At 40.5% G+C, this 18,073-nt stretch overlaps 1 protein-coding gene and 1 long non-coding RNA gene across 2 annotated transcripts in view; both read right to left on the bottom strand.

Annotated features, from left to right (window-relative positions):
* LOC130285079 (uncharacterized) overlaps positions 1 to 13,350 on the bottom strand; it is a 30,165-nt gene extending 16,815 nt beyond the window's left edge. Inside the window, exon 1 of the long non-coding RNA XR_008847241.1 lies at positions 13,229 to 13,350. This is a non-coding gene — a long non-coding RNA (uncharacterized LOC130285079). The remainder of the gene's footprint in view (positions 1 to 13,228) is intronic.
* Positions 1 to 18,073, bottom strand: part of TMEFF2 (transmembrane protein with EGF like and two follistatin like domains 2) — an 896,284-nt gene that overhangs the window by 631,830 nt on the left and 246,381 nt on the right. The window lies entirely within an intron of this gene.

Here is an 18,073-nt window from a genome sequence, read left to right as displayed (position 1 = left end):
AGTAAAAACATTCTCTGTTTCAGTTTGCATATTCTTAAATGTAACATTGCATGTCAATATAGATTAAAAAATTAATACAGGAACAAGTGTACTTTGAAATTTCTGCTCAAGAAAAAGGAAGAAACATAATACTTCTTTACATAATCTTTAATATTTAACCAAGAATAAATACCACAAAAAACAACAGATGTTAAGCTAAGGCAATGTTCACATCAGCGTTAGTGAGCTCCATTTGTTGATTTTGTTATAAAGATGGGACTTCACCAGTGTAAAAATCCTGCACTTTTTTTTATCCTGAAAAATAATAGACATTAACGGAATCCAGATGGCCCTTATTTAAAGAAGTGAAAGGGACCTGTCGGGATCTGTTGGTGTCCAGTGTAACATCTCCTATCCAGCCCAGTTATCAGAGTGTGTTACAGAGCTCCAAAACGGTAAATATGGGAATGATAGCCTAATGTGAATATAGCCTAATACTAATGTCTGCTAAGGCCTCCTTTACATATATGTGTTGTCAGTTTCTTTTTCCCTCTGGAGCTTCAGAAAATGCACCAGAGAGAAAATGAAGCAAGAACTGATTCCATTTGAATGGGATAGTTCACAATCAATCAGGGTCTCAGTTTAGATGCCGGATGACTGGACTCGCCAGACTGACAAAGACAGGGGAAAGCATCTTGCTACGTTCCCTCGTCTGGTGATCACAAACAATGGACGATGCACAACTGATGCACTTCTGGCATCAGTTGTGGCATTTCTCACCCAGTTTTGCCAGAGCAGTGCGTCACATGTATGTAACTCTAGCCTAACAAATGAGTTCTCTTAACTTGTGAGATTTCCAGTCTTTCACAACAACATGATCTCCAGACACTCTATGACTAAGTCTAAACACTGTGCTTGTCTATGTATAGCACTTAGTGATTGTAATTTAAATGAAGCCCTTTTATGTATTCTGATAGTATGTTGTGATATTGCACTGACAGATTTTTATGAGAAATGTAAAATCTGAATTAACTAAAGGAAAGGTAAAGGTAGGGCATATTCTTCTATGTCAAATGGCAATATCGTCCCCCATAACAATTAGGTTTCAAATGTTACTGCTACGTCTGTAACCCCTCAATCTACACCCTTGAATAACAGAACAAACAGATAAGCAGATTGGTTTAAAAAGTCGTCACAATAAAACAATTATATTTACAAGATGCAGTATTATACAATAGAGAAGCATATGATAATCTCCCTGTAATAGCTAGAAGAAAGAGCTGGTACTCACACTAGGGTGAAACCTGGACTATAAATAGAAAGCCTGGAATATCCATAACATGGCAAATTACAATTTATTGTACAATGGCTCAAAACCACTGTAATATGTTCAACATTATGAAAATCCACTGACCAGGTACTTATTATAATGAACTACACCCTTTTAACATATGCACATCTGTGTGAAATCTCATTCAATCTAGTTGTATACAGGCTAGATTAAATGTTTCAAATAGTGTATATATATATATATATATATATATATATATATACATACACATACATACATACATACATACACACACACACACATATATATATATATATATTTGAGTAGCCGTATTAGTCCAGTAATGCAGATGCAAATCTAAAAATGTTGCAGTATCTTGTAATACCTTTTTTAATGGACTAACAGAATACTGCAACATTTTTTGATTTATATATATATATATATATATATATATATATATATATATATATACATATAATCTTTTATGTACCATTATAAAGTGAATTTCACAACTTGGACAATTTCTTGGAAAAACCAACTTCCAATTGTCTTAAATTAGAGGTAAAGAAAAAGGTTGCTCTTTTAGAGAACACTCCATAAACACGTAGTGTGCAATTGATTTCAATATGATATATGATCCTAGGGACCCAGAGAATTAAAACATATCCAGTTTACAATAGAATAAAAAAAGCATGTCACTTATTTTTTCTAACAAGGTCTAACCTTTAAAAAATATATATATTTTTCTTTTACACTAGTAATAACATAATGCACATAGCTAAAAATATAAATGTTTTAATAAACCATTCTGAATGAATCTCACAAATCTAAAATGTAAATTTCTTTGGTTTTTATACATAGAGATGAGCAAATCGAAGCAAACAAACGCAATTCGTTACGAATTTCAGGAAATATTCAATTTGCAACGAATGTGAATACCGCTGCGATTCTATCACGCAAACCGCTTCACTAAACTCCATTTAAAGCGTTCCAGGCTCCAGGGCATCTAAAATGGCTGATCCACATGTCAGTACATGGGGCAAGGGACGCTGGGAAGGCTGGAAGGCAAGGCGGGAAGGGAAGTAGGCGGTATGACCCTGAATCACATGCATGATGAAGCCTATCAGCAGCCAGTCACCCCTGTGATGTCACAGCTCTATATAATTGGCAGCCATATTGCGGCCAGCCACTTCATTCATTACACTGCAGAGAAATAGGACAGCCTGTGTGTGTTACAGAAGAGAAAAGGGCATTCCAGCAGCATTTAGCATCCTCCTAGTCACATTAGCGTTCTCGTGGACGGAGAACATTGTTTTTTTTTTTTCACTGAAAAGGATTTTTACTGCAGCTGCAGGCATTAACCTCCCAGTTACTTTCTTCGGCATAGTATTGCAGAGAGGGGCACATAGCTGTGTGTTGCCTCATACATTTCAACAGGTTGCATCAATTTCATAAACCTTAGCAGAGGAGGCAGGAATAAAGGACAGCCAATAGTACACACCTGCTGCTGTTCTAGACAAATACTGTTTTAAGCATAGTGAAGCGTATTGTACTCCCCTCATATACGCAATAAGTATGTCAGGCAGAGTAGTGCCAGGACGTGCACAGAGGAGTGGAATAGGGCTAAATTCATCAAGCGCAGGCAGAGGTCGCAGCAGAGTAGGGGTGTGTCGCAGCCAGAGTCGCAGTTAGAGGTTTGAGCTCCCAGTGTCAGCTAGCAGTGGTGTCGTGACTAGCAACCATGATTGATCGTCTCACTCGGTCATCCACTTCATCCCAAGTGATGCTCACTCGGTCATCCACTTTATCCCAAGTGACATCCGACACCCCCAGTCAACAGTTGGTGGGTTCCTCAGACTCTACCCTCAGTTGGCATGGCCCTCATGCTGCTGCTGTCACCTCCAGGCTCTGTCATTGTGCTGCCATATGGTCTCCTCATGCTAATGCTACCCCCTCCAGGCTCTGCCATTGTGCTGCTCTATGGTCTCCTCATGCTGATGCTGCCACCTCCAGGCTATCTCATTGTGCTGCTCTATGGTCTCCTCATGCTGATGCTACCACCTCCAGACTCTCTCATTGTGCTGCCATGGATACTGCAAAACATAATTAAGGTGCTGGCTCCCAGTTTCAGAAATTCCTTGCTGATGCCACCTACTGGCTGTGCCATTCAGCCACTATATGGTATTCTCATGCTTCAGCCACCTTCAGGGTGTGCCATTCAGACACTATATGTTCTCCCTATGCTGCCACAAACTCCAGGCAGTCATACAGCCACTATATGGTCTCCATATACTGATGCCATCTCCAGGCTCTGTAATCGTGCTGCCATGAGACATGTGACTCCTTGTTAGATTTGGTCCTTTGTATCCACACTCCGGGGCCCGGGACACTAAAACTTGGGAGTTAAAAGTTCAATTTCAAAATCCTCAAATTCAATTTAAAGATCTTTAATATCTATTTAAAATTCTTAAATTTCAATGGTCTCCTCATGCTTTTGCCAACTCCAGGCTGTGCCATTCAGACACTATATGGTCTCCTCATGCTTCAGTCACCTCCAGGCTGTGTCATTCAGCCACTATATGGTCTCCATATATTGACTGTGTATTGTAGAAAACATGTGGGTATCCTTGAGTTACTTTCCCAGCATTATTGCTATGCTGATACCAGACCAGTAATAAAAGGAATATTGCCCAGGACTAGCAGAAACAGGGAACTGTGGATACTGACCACCGGCTGTTGGAATTGACTGACTATCCCAGGTGGTAGATTTTCCATTTTGAAGTTCCTCAGTTCCAGTAGGCTTTAAGTCATTAATTCTTTGTTGTGGTTTTTCAGTTGTAGAATTAAGTTGTAACATGTTCCTCTGATGAGCCAATGTCCCTAGAACACACAATACTCATATTGTCATCTAATGAATGATCCTTTTCTTCAGATAATGTATGTATAAATGTATTATTTTGAATGTCAGGTGGTATTCTGACAATTTCTGATTATAAAGGAATTTTGGAATCTGGGACATAAGTATTTCAAAGCGTACTGAGGCACATTTTTCTGCCCTCATAAGTGCATATCACATACCTACATCTAAGTAGTGTACTATTTTGTACCTGTTAATCTGTCAAGGGTTTATATACAGCAAATAGTACACACCTGCTGCTGTTCTAGACAAATACTGTTTTAAGCAAAGTGAAGCGTATTGTACTCCCATCAGATACACAATAAGTATGTCAGGCAGAGTAATGAAATTTCAATAACAAAATCCATAATTTCAATTTCAAAATCTTAAATTTAAAAAACATAAATTTCAATGGTCTCGTCATGCTGCTACCAACTCCAGGCTGTGCCATTCAGCCACTATATGGTCTCCTCATGCTTCTGCCACCTCCAGGCTCTACCATTCAGGCACTATATTATTTTCTGATGCTGCTAGGACATTACCTATATATATATGTTTATGGTAGCACTAGGTACAATACATCTTCAATGGAAATTTCAAAATTCATTTTTTATTCTTAGAGATTGTGAGGCCCTATTGTCTCCTCATCTGCCACCAACTCCAGGCTGTGCCAGTCATAAACTATATGGTCTCCTCATGCTTCAGCCAACTCTAGGCTGTGCAATTTAGCCACTATATGGTCTCCTCCTACTGACGCCACCTCAGGGCCCTGTCATTGTGCTGTCATGTGACTCCTTGTTAGATTAGGTCCTTTGTACCCACATGCCGGGGCCGGGGACACTAAAACTTGGGAGTTAAGAGTTCCATTTCAAAATCCCCAATTTCAATATTTTAGATTACTATTTAAAATTCTTATATTTCAATGGTCTCGTCATGCTTTTGCCAACTCCAGGCTGTGTCATTCAGGCAATATATGGTTTACGGAAGCTGCTGGGCCTGGGCCTGGGAATAAAAACTTTTGTTATGGTAGCACTAGCTACCCAAAATCTTCGGTTTCAGAATTAATCTTATCTTAGTGATTGTGAAGGCCTAGTGTCTACTCATGCTGTTGCAAAATCCTGGCTGTGTCATTCAGCCACTATATGGTCTCTTCATACTGCCAACACCTCCATGCTGTGTCATTCAGCCACTATATGGTCTCCTCATGCTGCCAACACCTCCACGCTGTGTCATTCAGCCACTATATGGTCCCATCATGCTGCCAACACCTCCACGCTGTGTCATTAAGGCACTATATGGTCTCCTCATGCTGCTAACACCTCCACGCTGTGTCATTCAGCCACTTTATGGTCTCCCCATACTGATGCCACCTCCAGGCTCTGTCATTGTGCCGCTCTGCGGCAGTGATTCTAAAAGCGATGACGGCAATCTGCATGTCATTCTGAATTACAGTATTATTTCACTACCCCAGCACACTCCATATGAGTGTTAGAACAAAGCAAAGAGTTCTACACCCCTATTGAGGCTCTCCGTAGGCCAGAAATAGCCATTTTTAATATAGATTTGCCGCAAATAAATTCGTAATGAACAAAATTTTTTCGAAAAATTGGGCGAATTGCCCTAATCAAATTTTTCAAAAGTTCACTCATCTCTAGTTATGAACATGCATATCTCTCAGCAGTGATTCTTGAGTTGATGTAGAAAATAAATAAGGAAAAATAATTAACTCTGATGTTAAATCTCGGCAATGAATCAGATTGCATCTAATCTATGAGGGTGGTGATACCAATATTTAATTTGATTGTTAGCTGTGGAAAATATATTTTTTTACCCTAAACTAAATAAATATATTTCACAGAGTTTTGTGCTTTGCCTTTCTTTTAACCAATAAAGGAAATATTTAATTTATTAAAAGTAATTGTTCCACAAAACTTTTTAATGAGTTTTCGGAAATCATCCTTAACCCCTTCCAGCTAGGGTCATTTTTCATTTTTGCACTTTTGCTTTTTCCTCCTCACTTTCTAAAAATCATAACACCACGCCACCAATTTTACTTTGTAATACCATTAATAATTTCACGACAAAATCTACGACGAAACCAGAAAAAAATATTTGTCAGGCAAAAAAAAAAACATCATTTAGTAAATTTTGGGGGTTCCGATTCTACGCAGTGCACTTTTCAGTACAAATGACACCTTATCTTTATTCTGTAGTGCTATAGGGTTACAGGGATACCTAATTTATATAGGTTTTATATTGTTTTAGATTGTTTAAAAAAAAAATTGTATTTTTAAATTGTCATCTCCTGACCCCTATAACTTTTTTATTTTTCCGTATACGGGGAGGTATGAGGGCTCATTTTTTGTGCCGTGATCTGAAGTTTTTATGGGAACCATTTTGTTTTGATGAGACTTTTTGATCGCTTTTTATAAGAAAAAAATAAGGGAATACAAAGTGACCAAAAACACACCATTGACCGTGCGGTTTAATTAACATAATATTTTCATAGTTTGGATATTTACACATGTGGCAATACCACAAATTTTTTTTTATGGTAAAAAGGGGGCAATTCAAACTTTTATTCGGGAAGGGGTTAAATCACATTTATTAACTTTTTAAAACTTTTTTTACATTTTGTTGTCCCTATAGGGGACTATTACATGCAATATTTGATTGCATACACTGAACAATGCTATGCCATAGCATAGCATAGCATTGATCAGTGTTATCTGTGCTCGATTGCTCAAGCCTGGATCTCAGGCTTGGAGCAATCAAGTGACAATTGGGCAACGGAAAGGATGGTAAGTACTCTCCCGCTGTCCTCTCAGCTGTTCGGGACACCACGGAGGTCCCAAACAGCCCACTGAGCTAACCGTCAATCTCCAGTTTTAGATGCCACAATCAACTTTGATTGTCGCGTCTAAAAGGGTTAATACCGGACATCAGCCCGATCGGCAATGTCCGGTATTAGCCGTGGATCCTGGTTGATGATAGAAATCGGGACCCACTGAGTATGATGCACGCTCACCTGCTGAGCATGCGTCATACTGCGGGAGCCCGCAGTCTACCTAAATATACGTCCATTTGCGGGAAGGAGTTAAATACAGATTGCCAGAATTCTTAAAACTTGCACTAAATAAAGGAGTTATCTGGGCTTTTAAAACATGCTGCTCGTCCTTACCAACACCCTATTTTTATTAGCTGTGGTGGAAACATTTCGTGAGCACCACTGCACCCTCAAACAGCTGATTGGCAGGGGTGTGGAGAGATAGACTCTCTCCGAACTAATATCAATGGCCTATGAAGGGACAGGCCATCAATTTTAAAAGCCCAAATGACCCCTTTAATTCAAAGGACTAGTTTAATCATGGCTGTAATATATCACTACTTTAACATTAATGGACATTTAAGTATAAATATGTAACTAGTATTTATAAAAAACATGAAAAAGTACCCAATTTGGCACATCTACAAGTTTGCATATCTAGCTAGTAAATACCATCTTTGGCAGAAATCACAGTCGAAAAAACATTTTCTTGCAGTCAGTTGTATACTTAGTTTAGGATTTATTTGCCCACTTTTCCCTGCAGAACAATAGAGTTTACATTAGAGTTTATTAACATTCTTTAGTCATCTTGTATGCATGCAGAACTTTAATAACATTCAAGGCTAGGAAGGTTGTAAAAGCTTTTCTAAAAACTTATGTTTGCTTTTTTATAAATAGTTTAAAATGCATTTTTGAAGTATGATTTGGATAATGTTCTTCTTTAAATAAACAGACTCTTTTAAAGAGGATGTACAGTATAGCAATTGTACATATTAACATAAATGTTACAGTGGAAATCTGTTTTTAGTTAAAACTGTTTTTCCCTGATTAAAACCAGTTTTTACTGAACAGCTTTGTTAAAACTATTGGTTTTTACAAAGGCATTTAGTAAGAACTAGTTTTCACTAGGAAAAAACAGTTTTAACTATAAACGAGTTTTCACACACACACACACACACACACACATTATTCTAAAATCACAATTTTCACTCAACTCAACAAACCCTCCTAAAAGGCCTCTAGAGGACGGGATCTTCATAATCTGTCAGCGTTAAATTTTAGGCAGCAGAATCTCTGCTGCGAGAAAATCAGCAGCACATCCTATTGAAGTTATTAGGGTATATGGCGGAATATTAACATCATAAATCTGCTGCTGAAAATCTGCTGCGGACAGGTCACAGAGAGCTTACCTCATTTCAAACTCGCAGTGGGAAACACACTACAAGTTTAAAAGGAAAGCCACTCGTGTGAAAAGTACAAGGTAAAACCGTAAAACAAAACTGAAGGCAGTTAACACAGGATACAATGCTAGCCACCTTCCCTTCTCGGCACAGGTCACACAGCATGCACACAATGGGGGAGATGTATCAAAACCTGTCCAGAGAAAAAGATACTGAGATTGCTTCTTTCACTTTTGAAAAGGCCTCTGAAAAATGAAAGAAGTGATCTGATTGGTTGCTGTGGGCAACTCAGCAACTTTTCCTCTGGACAGGTTTTGATAAATCTCCCCCAATATACTAACTAGCATATTATATTTTATTTCCCATGTCTGGCACATTGGACGGTGCCCTTATAATCATGTACAGATAATGGAATAATAAATCTGCAATTAGAAAAATGAGTATGCTTGTTTCCCAAGTGAAAGGGACATTGACTACAGGATTTGTGGATATTCAGTAAATCCCCTTTTTCTACTGTACACACAAAATTTCCAGAAGTACTGGCTGCCCTACAATACCAGAGCCACTTGATGCTTTTTAGTTGACATGTGCACTGTTTCAAAAATATTTTTCGCTTTCCTCCAAGCATACCTTGTCTTTATTTTTTTTTCTTCTAAGTACATGGGAATCATATTTGTACAAGATGCCATACGAAGGACTAATATTCTACTTGGCATTGATGTCTTAGTCTATCAGCAGTTCTGTCAGAAATTTTTCTTCACCTGCAAGATGTTCTCTGGTCTTTACCAGTTCTGCCTAACTTGAATTTCCTAATAACATTTAGATACCCTTTTACTGCCTTCTCCTGTTTTATATGAATGATGTTCTATATTTTAAGATAGTCAGCAGACTCCTTAAAGATACTTATGCTTCTCAAGTGTTTCCCACCCTGAGAGACTTAATGTTAACAAATAGTTAGATGCCTAAACATTTACACTTTCCACATTTTTGGTGTGTCTATATACAAGGACCTAATTAGTCCTTAAGCAATGAACTGCATTTAGTAAAGGTGGCAATACACTGTCACGTATGGGCAGGGAACAGTGAACCCTAACTCAACCACAGCCGCTGTCCCTACCTATTGGCTATCCGCCCTAAGTGATGGATCGACAACCATGATGACAAACATTCCTTGCTAAGTGCTGGGGCAGCATTGTCAAAATAATAAAATACAAAAACAGTAAGAGTTGGGGAGAAACAGCTGGAGACACACACACAGTCAAACCAATGTCAGTCTAGCAGAGGTCAGTACCAAGAAATAGCGAAGTACAGGAACGCAGAGCAAGAGAAGAGCCAAGGGAAAAGCTAAAGATCAATATACAAGCGGGTATCCAGTAAGCAGGAGGTTTCAGCTAAGATATAACCTTTCATGGACGCTGGACTGACCACTCCTCCTAGCTTATATAGGAAGGTGATCAGGGATACACCTTCCTGATAGGTAGAGGAGCTGTGGACAACATCCAGACGACACAGGTGAGATCCCAGCAGCTCCAGCCCAACTAGAGTAATTTTACTCTTTGTGTACGGCCAGAGCCAGATGTCACATACACTTTCAATAATTGTTGGCATGGCCGAACGGTCATATTACCTCTATGGGGTTGGATATGCCTTCTCTTGCTCCAGCTTATCCCTTCCAGAATAATTGGAAGTAAAAATTGAAAGTTCAACCGTTCTTTTCTTAGAAACCATATGTCATTGAAGTCTGTCATATACTTTAGAAAATTAGCCATACCCATTGAGAGCTGGCTTTAGTCTAAGGTATACGTTTCATCTATGTTTTGGCTCCAGCTGTTGGTAGTCAGTAATGAGATCATGCAGCAGCATATATATCCTGCAAACAGTTTGTTTAGTTCTGTAATGATTTTTTTAGACTTCTGACAGCAGCCCAATTTTAAAAACAATGCAGCACCAGGACTTGTATGGGAGAAAAGGAACAATGGCAAATGTCCTCATATCATAGATTCCCTTTAATAATTTATATGATAGTTAACACATTTTTCTTTTTATAAATCTTAAAATGAACACTATAGGAACAGACTTTACAGCATATGTTTGTTTTGTATAATTTTTTACATCTCTGATTTCCATCTTCCTACACTTATCTTGACTGAGAATACCATCTTCCTATATGCTGTTAGTGAGAAGAGAGCACTGTATAATGAAATGCTAACAGTAATTAATACAATGGTGGGACCCTTCCCATTTATTTATCTATTCTAGTAAGAATACCTTTAGTAAATAAAACATTGCTTGTTGCTGCTAAAAGTGTTTTAGCGCACAGTTTGACTTCACGCTATTCATACATACAGGTAGGTAAAGTATTTTCCGCTTGACTTGTCAAAAGTAGTTATGTTTATTCAACTGAGAACATCAAATGATAGAAAGACTACAGTTACAATAAACTAAATTTTTGAACCTCCAACTAGAACGTTCCTTTAAGTCATCACTCAAATGTAATGTATTGCTAAATTGGATTGAAACACTTATTCCAGCTGCTATGCCATATAACACACAGTTACATTAACATTTAAAATGCAAGGACTTTACGAAGCATTCTATTAGCTTAAACTGCCAAGGTAACTTATTATAAAGATAGCATTCCAGATGACATTAACAAGTAACAAGTTTGATATTTGAAAGAGAAAGCTATCAAAAACCTACGGTATGTTTATAAGAAATGCTACAAGCTTTAGGTAAAATAATTGTCAGTATAGTCTTTAACCAAATGTACACTAGTAGAGATGAGTGAGACAGATCATGTATGATTTAGAACTTTCGTGTGACAGCTCTTCACAGAACTTTCCAACATTGCCTGGCTCGGCTACAGCGACTCTGACAACAGCAGTATTATTATTAGTAGAAGGGATGAGGAACACATGGTGTTTTGGCCCCTGAAAGAAAAGAGGAAGAACTGGGTACTCCAGCATACTTTGCAGCTATTAGCAAGATCACATGACCCAAAGATATCCAAACATTGCTTGCACTTAGGTATAAAACAGCTCTCAGGTCAATAAGGAAACAGCATACGAGTGGGTTTAAGAGGTTGGTAAAGCCCTGAGATAGAGAGCAAGGACTAGTGATCTCAGAAAGCCTTCACAAATCCAACAGATGCTGAGCAAAGCATAAATCAGTGAGATGACCTCAGAAAGTGACATCCGTCACTTGCAGTACAGTTGGTGCACTACAAATCCCATCCAGCAATAAGCGAGCCCATGAAAGCTATCACATTACAAGCAGGGAAAAATATTGAGTAGACTGACCTCAGGTCAGTGACCTCTAGTCACCTGTAGTACTGTGTCCAGTTGGTGCACTACAAATCCCAGTGAACAAGCCCATAAAAGCTCTCAAATTACAATACCTAAAAAGCTGAGCAAACCAGTTGTCAGACCTGCGTTAAAAGCATTGTAAACATTGAATATGCATTTTAGGCCAGGTTACATGTATTTTCTGGGTTTAAAGGGGTTATCCACCATAAGGTGATTTTAGTATGTACCTGGCAGACAGTAATGGACATGCTTAGGAAGGATTTGCGCTTGTCTTGGGGCTAAATGGCTATGTTGTGAGATTACCATAATACTGTGTCTAACTTTTTTGTGAACTGGTATTTCCTGTTTGACTTTTTTTTTTTTTACTACAAATCACACAATTCCATTTTCCTCCCTCCCACACATCAGCCACCCCACCTATTAAAACATAAATGAGCTGCATCCATTCAAAGTGCCTAAGCTGTTGCATTAGTTGCAGATTGATCTCTCTCCCACCTAGCGATCGCTCCACCCATTGAAGCAGACAGGCTCCCTTTCATCAGCTGACTAGGGAGTCAGGTTTCTGCCACATTGCAAGCTGGGAAAAATCTGAGACAACAGTAATTTAATATGCTGTTAAAAATAAATATTGGGTGAAAATCACATAAGAATTGTGAGAAAACTGTCACACAAGGGTACAGACACTATATTATGAACTACACTAACTTTACAGCCCCTGTAGCACAGTCAAATTAAAAAAAAATCCTGGAATGCCCCTTTAATCTAACATATATAACATATAGTATCTCTACTTGGGTTTAAGAGACAGGAAGGGTGAATAAAAAAAATCTACTTTTCAATGTTTACAAAAGTATTTCTTTTCTATTTTGATACACTTATCACGTATCCTATTGCTACTCCCAAAAATAGAGAATTTTTGGAATGCTTGCAAAAAGCTATTGCGTCTTCCAATATCTCCATTTGGCAGGCCTCTGCCAAAATAAAAGGGATACTTTATGCACCTTTATTTTAGTGCTAAAGAAGTCCTGCTCAGATGTTTTGCACTTTCATGCTCGGGCTGACAGAATCTAAAATAACAAACTGGACTCAGTCCTCCATGCCATCTTCTTCCTGGTTACCTGTGGTCCTGACTCAGCTGGCGATAGGCTGAGCGGCAGTGTGATGCATTGAGCCCTTTCACTAATCAATGCTTTGTTTCAAAACTTACAAATCCTCATTATCAAACAGATTTTCCAGTCTGGTCACCAAAGTTACTCATTCTTTTATTTGTAAAATTAAAAAAGATTAAAGTTACCCCAAAGAGGAGAACAGGGAATGCTCCCTTCAGTTGAGAATACAGACCCCAGGCTTTGTGTAGTCAAGTGTATATTGGCATTTTTTTTTTAAATAACTCTTGTAAAGAAATGCCCATTTCAAATAACTTCAAAACGTTACTAGTTTCTATTCAACATTTTTGTGTCACATGTTGATTTAAAGGGGTGCTCCGGGGAAGTTAAGAAAAATATAAATGCCTCAAAGCCACCACAATACCTGTTCTGTGTCTCCTGTAGTTATTCATGTGATTTTGCCAGCTCCTGTGGCCCCTGTTGTCTGCTAAATATTTGTTTTCCTTGCTTGCTGGCCAGACTACAATTTCCAGCAGTCAGTGCGGCTCTGTGTAATGGCTGCCGGCCAACTGCTCTTTATATCTGGGTGCATGCTGTGTTGTTGTCGGCAGTTCATACTGTACATGTCTTTTCTTTCAAACTATCCTTCCCCCCCCCCCCCCCCCCCCCCCAGAAATAAATCATGCTAGTGGCAGCAGTCAGTGATAAGAGCTACAGCAGAAAAAGTGTGGCTTTATGTGCTGAGGAGACTGGGCTTCTCTGCCCACAAAATCCTCACACAGGGAGAGGGAGGGGGAGAAGGAGGGGGGAGAGGGAGGGGGGGAGAGGGAGGGGGAGAGGAAGGGGGAGAGGAAGGGGGAGAGGAAGGGGGAGAGGAAGGGGGAGAGGAAGGGGGAGGGGAGTTGTGGCTGTGAAGATAGAGCAAACAGAAATCATGTGGTGTTTGTCTTCCAGGAGGGTGGGGGCTAATCTCACGCTATTGAGTGACTGCTCCAAATTCTGCTGGGAAAATGTGTAGTCTGAAGGGGTCCTAACCCTACCCAAGCTTTTTTAGCAATATGAACTCTGGCCCTGATTTACTAAAACCCAAATGTTTAACCCCTTAAGGACTCAGGGTTTTTCCGTTTTTGCACTTTCGTTTTTTCCTCCTTACCTTTTAAAAATCATAACCCTTTCAATTTTCCACCTAAAAATCCATATTATGGCTTATTTTTTGCATCGCCAATTCTACTTTGCAGTGACATTAGTCATTTTACCCAAAAATGCACGGCGAAACAGAAAAAAAATCATTGTGCGACAAATTACACCTTATCATTATTCTGTGGGTCCATACGGTTAAAATGATACCCTACTTATATAGGTTTGATTTTGTCGCACTTCTGGAAAAAATCATAACTACATGCAGGAAAATGTATACGTTTAAAAATGTCATCTTCTGACCCCTATAACTTTTTTTATTTTTCCATGTACAGGGCGGTATGAGGACACATTTTTTGCGCCGTGATCTGAAGATTTTATCGGTATGATTTTTGTTTTGATCGGACTTTTTGATCACTTTTTATTCATTTTTTAATTGTATAAAAAGTGACCAAAATGCGCTTTTTTTTACTTTGGAATTTTTTTGCGCGTACGCCATTGACCGTACGGTTTAATTAATGATATATTTTTATAGTTCGGACATTTACGCACGCGGCGATACCACATACGTTTATTTTTTTTTACACTGTTTTATTTTTTTTATGGGAAAAGGGGGGTGATTCAAACTTTTATTAGGGAAGGGGTTAAATGACCTTTATTAACACTTTTTTTTTTACATTTTTTTTGCAGTGTTCTAGGTCCCATTGGGACCTATAACACTGCACACACTGATCGTCTACACAGATCACAGGCGTGTATTAACACGCTGTCACGGTTCGGCAGGCTGGAGGTGGATCCTCTGTGCCAGAGAGGGATTGGCGTGGACCGTGCTAGTGGACCGGTTCTAAGCTGCTACTGGTTTTCACCAGAGCCCGCCGCAAAGCGGGATGGTCTTGCAGTGGCGGTAGCAACCAGGTCGTATCCACTAGCAACGGCTCAACCTCTCTGACTGCTGAAGAAGGCGCGGTACAAGGGAGTAGACAAGAGCAAGGTCGGACGTAGCAGAAGGTCGGGGCAGGCAGCAAGAATCGTAGTCAATATGGCAATAGCAGGAGGTCAAGTACACAGTAAGGACAAACACAGTAAACGCTTTCTCTAGGCACTAAGGCAACAAGATCCGGCAGGGGAGTGCAGGGGCAGTGATCAGATATAGTCTGGGAGCAGGTGGAAGCCAATTAAGCTAATTGGGCCAGGCACCAATCATTGGTGCACTGGCCCTTTAAATCTCAGAGAGCTGGCGCGCGCGCGCCCTAGAGAGCGGAGCCGCGCGCGCCAGCACATGACAGCAGGGGACCGGGACGGGTAGGTGACCTGGGATGCGATTCGCGAGCGGGCGCGTCCCGCTGTGCGAATCGCATCCCCGACGGCCATGAGAGAGGCGCCGTGAGCGCTCCGGGGAGGAGCGGGGACCCGGAGCGCTAGGCGTAACACACGCCTTTGATCAGTGTTATCGGCGCTTGACTGCTCCTGCCTGGATCTCAGGCACGGAGCAGTCATTCGCCGATCGGACACCGAGGAGGCAGGTAAGGGCCCTCCCGGTGTCCTGTCAGCTGTTCGGGACGCTGCAATTTCACCGCGGCTGTCCCGAACAGCCCGACTGTGCAGCCGGGTCACTTTCACTTTCGCTTTAGAAGCGGAGGTCAGCTTTGACTGCTGCTTCTAAAGGGTTAATACCGCACATCGCCGCGATCGGCGATGTGTGGTATTAGCCGCGGGTCCCGGCCGTTGATGAGCGCCGGGACCTACGCGATATGATGCGGGATCGCGGCACGATCCCGCTTCATATCGCGGGAGCCGGCGCAGGACGTAAATATACGTCCGGCGTCGTTAAGGGGTTAATGTGGAGTGTTTTTTTTCTTTACTCAGTTTTTTCCCTGATGATTTACTATTCTGTCGCCCTTCTGTTTTTTTTTTTTGTGTCGCACAAGTTTAAATCCGTCACACAAAATTCATTCTGCCCTGACAGACAGTATTGCCAAGATGATTACAGAAAGATCCAATTAAAGATAGGAAAGTAAGAAGCAAACACACAGAACAGATTAAGATACATGGGCTAAAAAGAATTTTAAAAAGTTGTACAATGTAACATGTTGAAAGGCTGCATTAACACAGCCTTTAGTGCTTGTACTACTACCCCCATCATGAAACAGAGTCTGTTATTTATAAGTTATTAAACAGGGGAGCGGGCAGCATGCTCCTCCCCAGTGATGTACTGTGTACTTTTACTTTCATTTTTAAATTCCCCACCGGGAGCTCTGAATGGCTGGTACAGAGGAGCCATTCAGGGCTCCTGGCGGGGTTTTCAAATAGAAGTGCTGCGGTGGGGGAAGATATATATAATCGCTGGGGGGGGGGTGTGTATATGTCTGAGCCCCCACAGCGCTTCAATATATCATGCCCCCTGCTGCACTATATAAGTCTTGCCCCTCTCCACAGTGCATTTATATAGGTATTGTCCCCCGCAGCACATGTGTATATATATAATTCTATTAGCAGCGCACTGGGCCGTCCCGATGAGCTGCTGAAAGAATACTTGTCTTTCATAGCACTGTGGCAGCATATGTACACAGAAGCACTGTTGGGGCCAGATAACGCTATATGTCTGGCCCCCTCAGTGCTTCAATAATCATATGCCTCCACAGCTCTATGAATGAAAAGTATTCTAACAGCAGTGCATCTGGCCGGCCCGATGCGCTGCTGATAGAATACTTTTCATTCATAGCGCTGCAGAGGCATTTAATTATAGAAACGCTGTGGGGCCAGACATGACCCCACAGTGCATCTATATACAGATCCCACCACAGCGCTATGAATGACAAGTATTATTTGAGCAGCACATCAGGCCGGCCAGATGCGCTGCTGTTAGAATACTTTTTATTCATAGTGCTGCCGGGGGCTTATGATAGCGCTGCGGGGGGAAATATATATACACATGCGCTGCGGGGGGCATATGATTGCGCTGCGGGGGGACAATACCTATATAAATCATACAAATAAAATTATAAATTATGACATATAGCGCAGCAGGGGGCAAGATATATAGAAGCACAGCAGGGGGTCAGATATATAGCATCCCCCCCCCCAGCAATTCTATATACAGTCAGGTCCATAAATATTGGGACATGGACACAATTCTAACATTTTTGGCTCCATACACCACCACAATGGATTTGAAATCAAACGAACAAGATGTGCTTTAACTGCAGGCTGTCAGCTTTAATTTGAGGGTATTTACATCCAAATCAGGTGAACGGTGTAGGAATTACAAAGGTTTGCATATGTGCCTACCACTTGTTAAGGGACCAATTGGCTTCTCAGCTGTTGCATGGCCAGGTGTGTGTTATTCGCTCATTATCCCAATTACAATGAGCAGATAAAAGGTCCAGAGTTAATTTCAATTGTGCTATTTTCATTTGGAATATGTTGCTGTCAACTCTCAAGATAAGATCCAAAGAGCTGTCACTATCAGTGAAGCAAGCCATCATTAGGCTGAACAAATAAAACAAACCCATCAGAGATATAGCCAAAACATTAGGCGTGGCCAAAACAACTGTTTAGAACCTTCTGAAAAAGAAGGAACGTACCAGTGAGCTCAGCAACACCAAAAGATCCGGAAGACCAAGGAAAACAACTGTGGTGGATGACTGAAGAATTCTTTCCCTGGTGAAGGAAACCCCCTTCACAACAGTTGGCCAGATGAAGAACACACTCCAGGAGGTAGGTGTATGTGTGTCAAAGTCAACAATCTAGAGAAGACTTCACCAGAGTGATTACAGAGGGTTCACCACAAGATGTAAACCATTGGTTAACCCTTAAAAACAGGAAGGCCAGATTAGAGTTTGCCAAACAACATCTAAAAATGCCTTCACAGTTCTGGAACAACATCCTATGGACAGATGAGACCAAGATCAACTTGCACCAGAGTGATGGGAAGAGAAGAGTATGGAGAAGGAAAGGAACTGCTCATGATCCTAAGCATACCATCTCATCAGTGAAGCATGGTGGTGATAGTGTCATGGCATGGGCATGTATGGCTGCCAATGGAACTGGTTCTCTTGTATTTATTGATGATGTGATTGCTGACAAAAGCAGCAGGATGAATTCTGAAGTGTTTCGAGCAATATTATCTGCT

The sequence above is a fragment of the Hyla sarda genome, chromosome 8, assembly GCF_029499605.1.
Source record: "Hyla sarda isolate aHylSar1 chromosome 8, aHylSar1.hap1, whole genome shotgun sequence".
Lineage (NCBI taxonomy): Eukaryota > Metazoa > Chordata > Amphibia > Anura > Hylidae > Hyla > Hyla sarda.
Note: the sequence above shows the minus strand (reverse complement) of the source record. Positions and strands in the feature narration are given on the sequence as shown.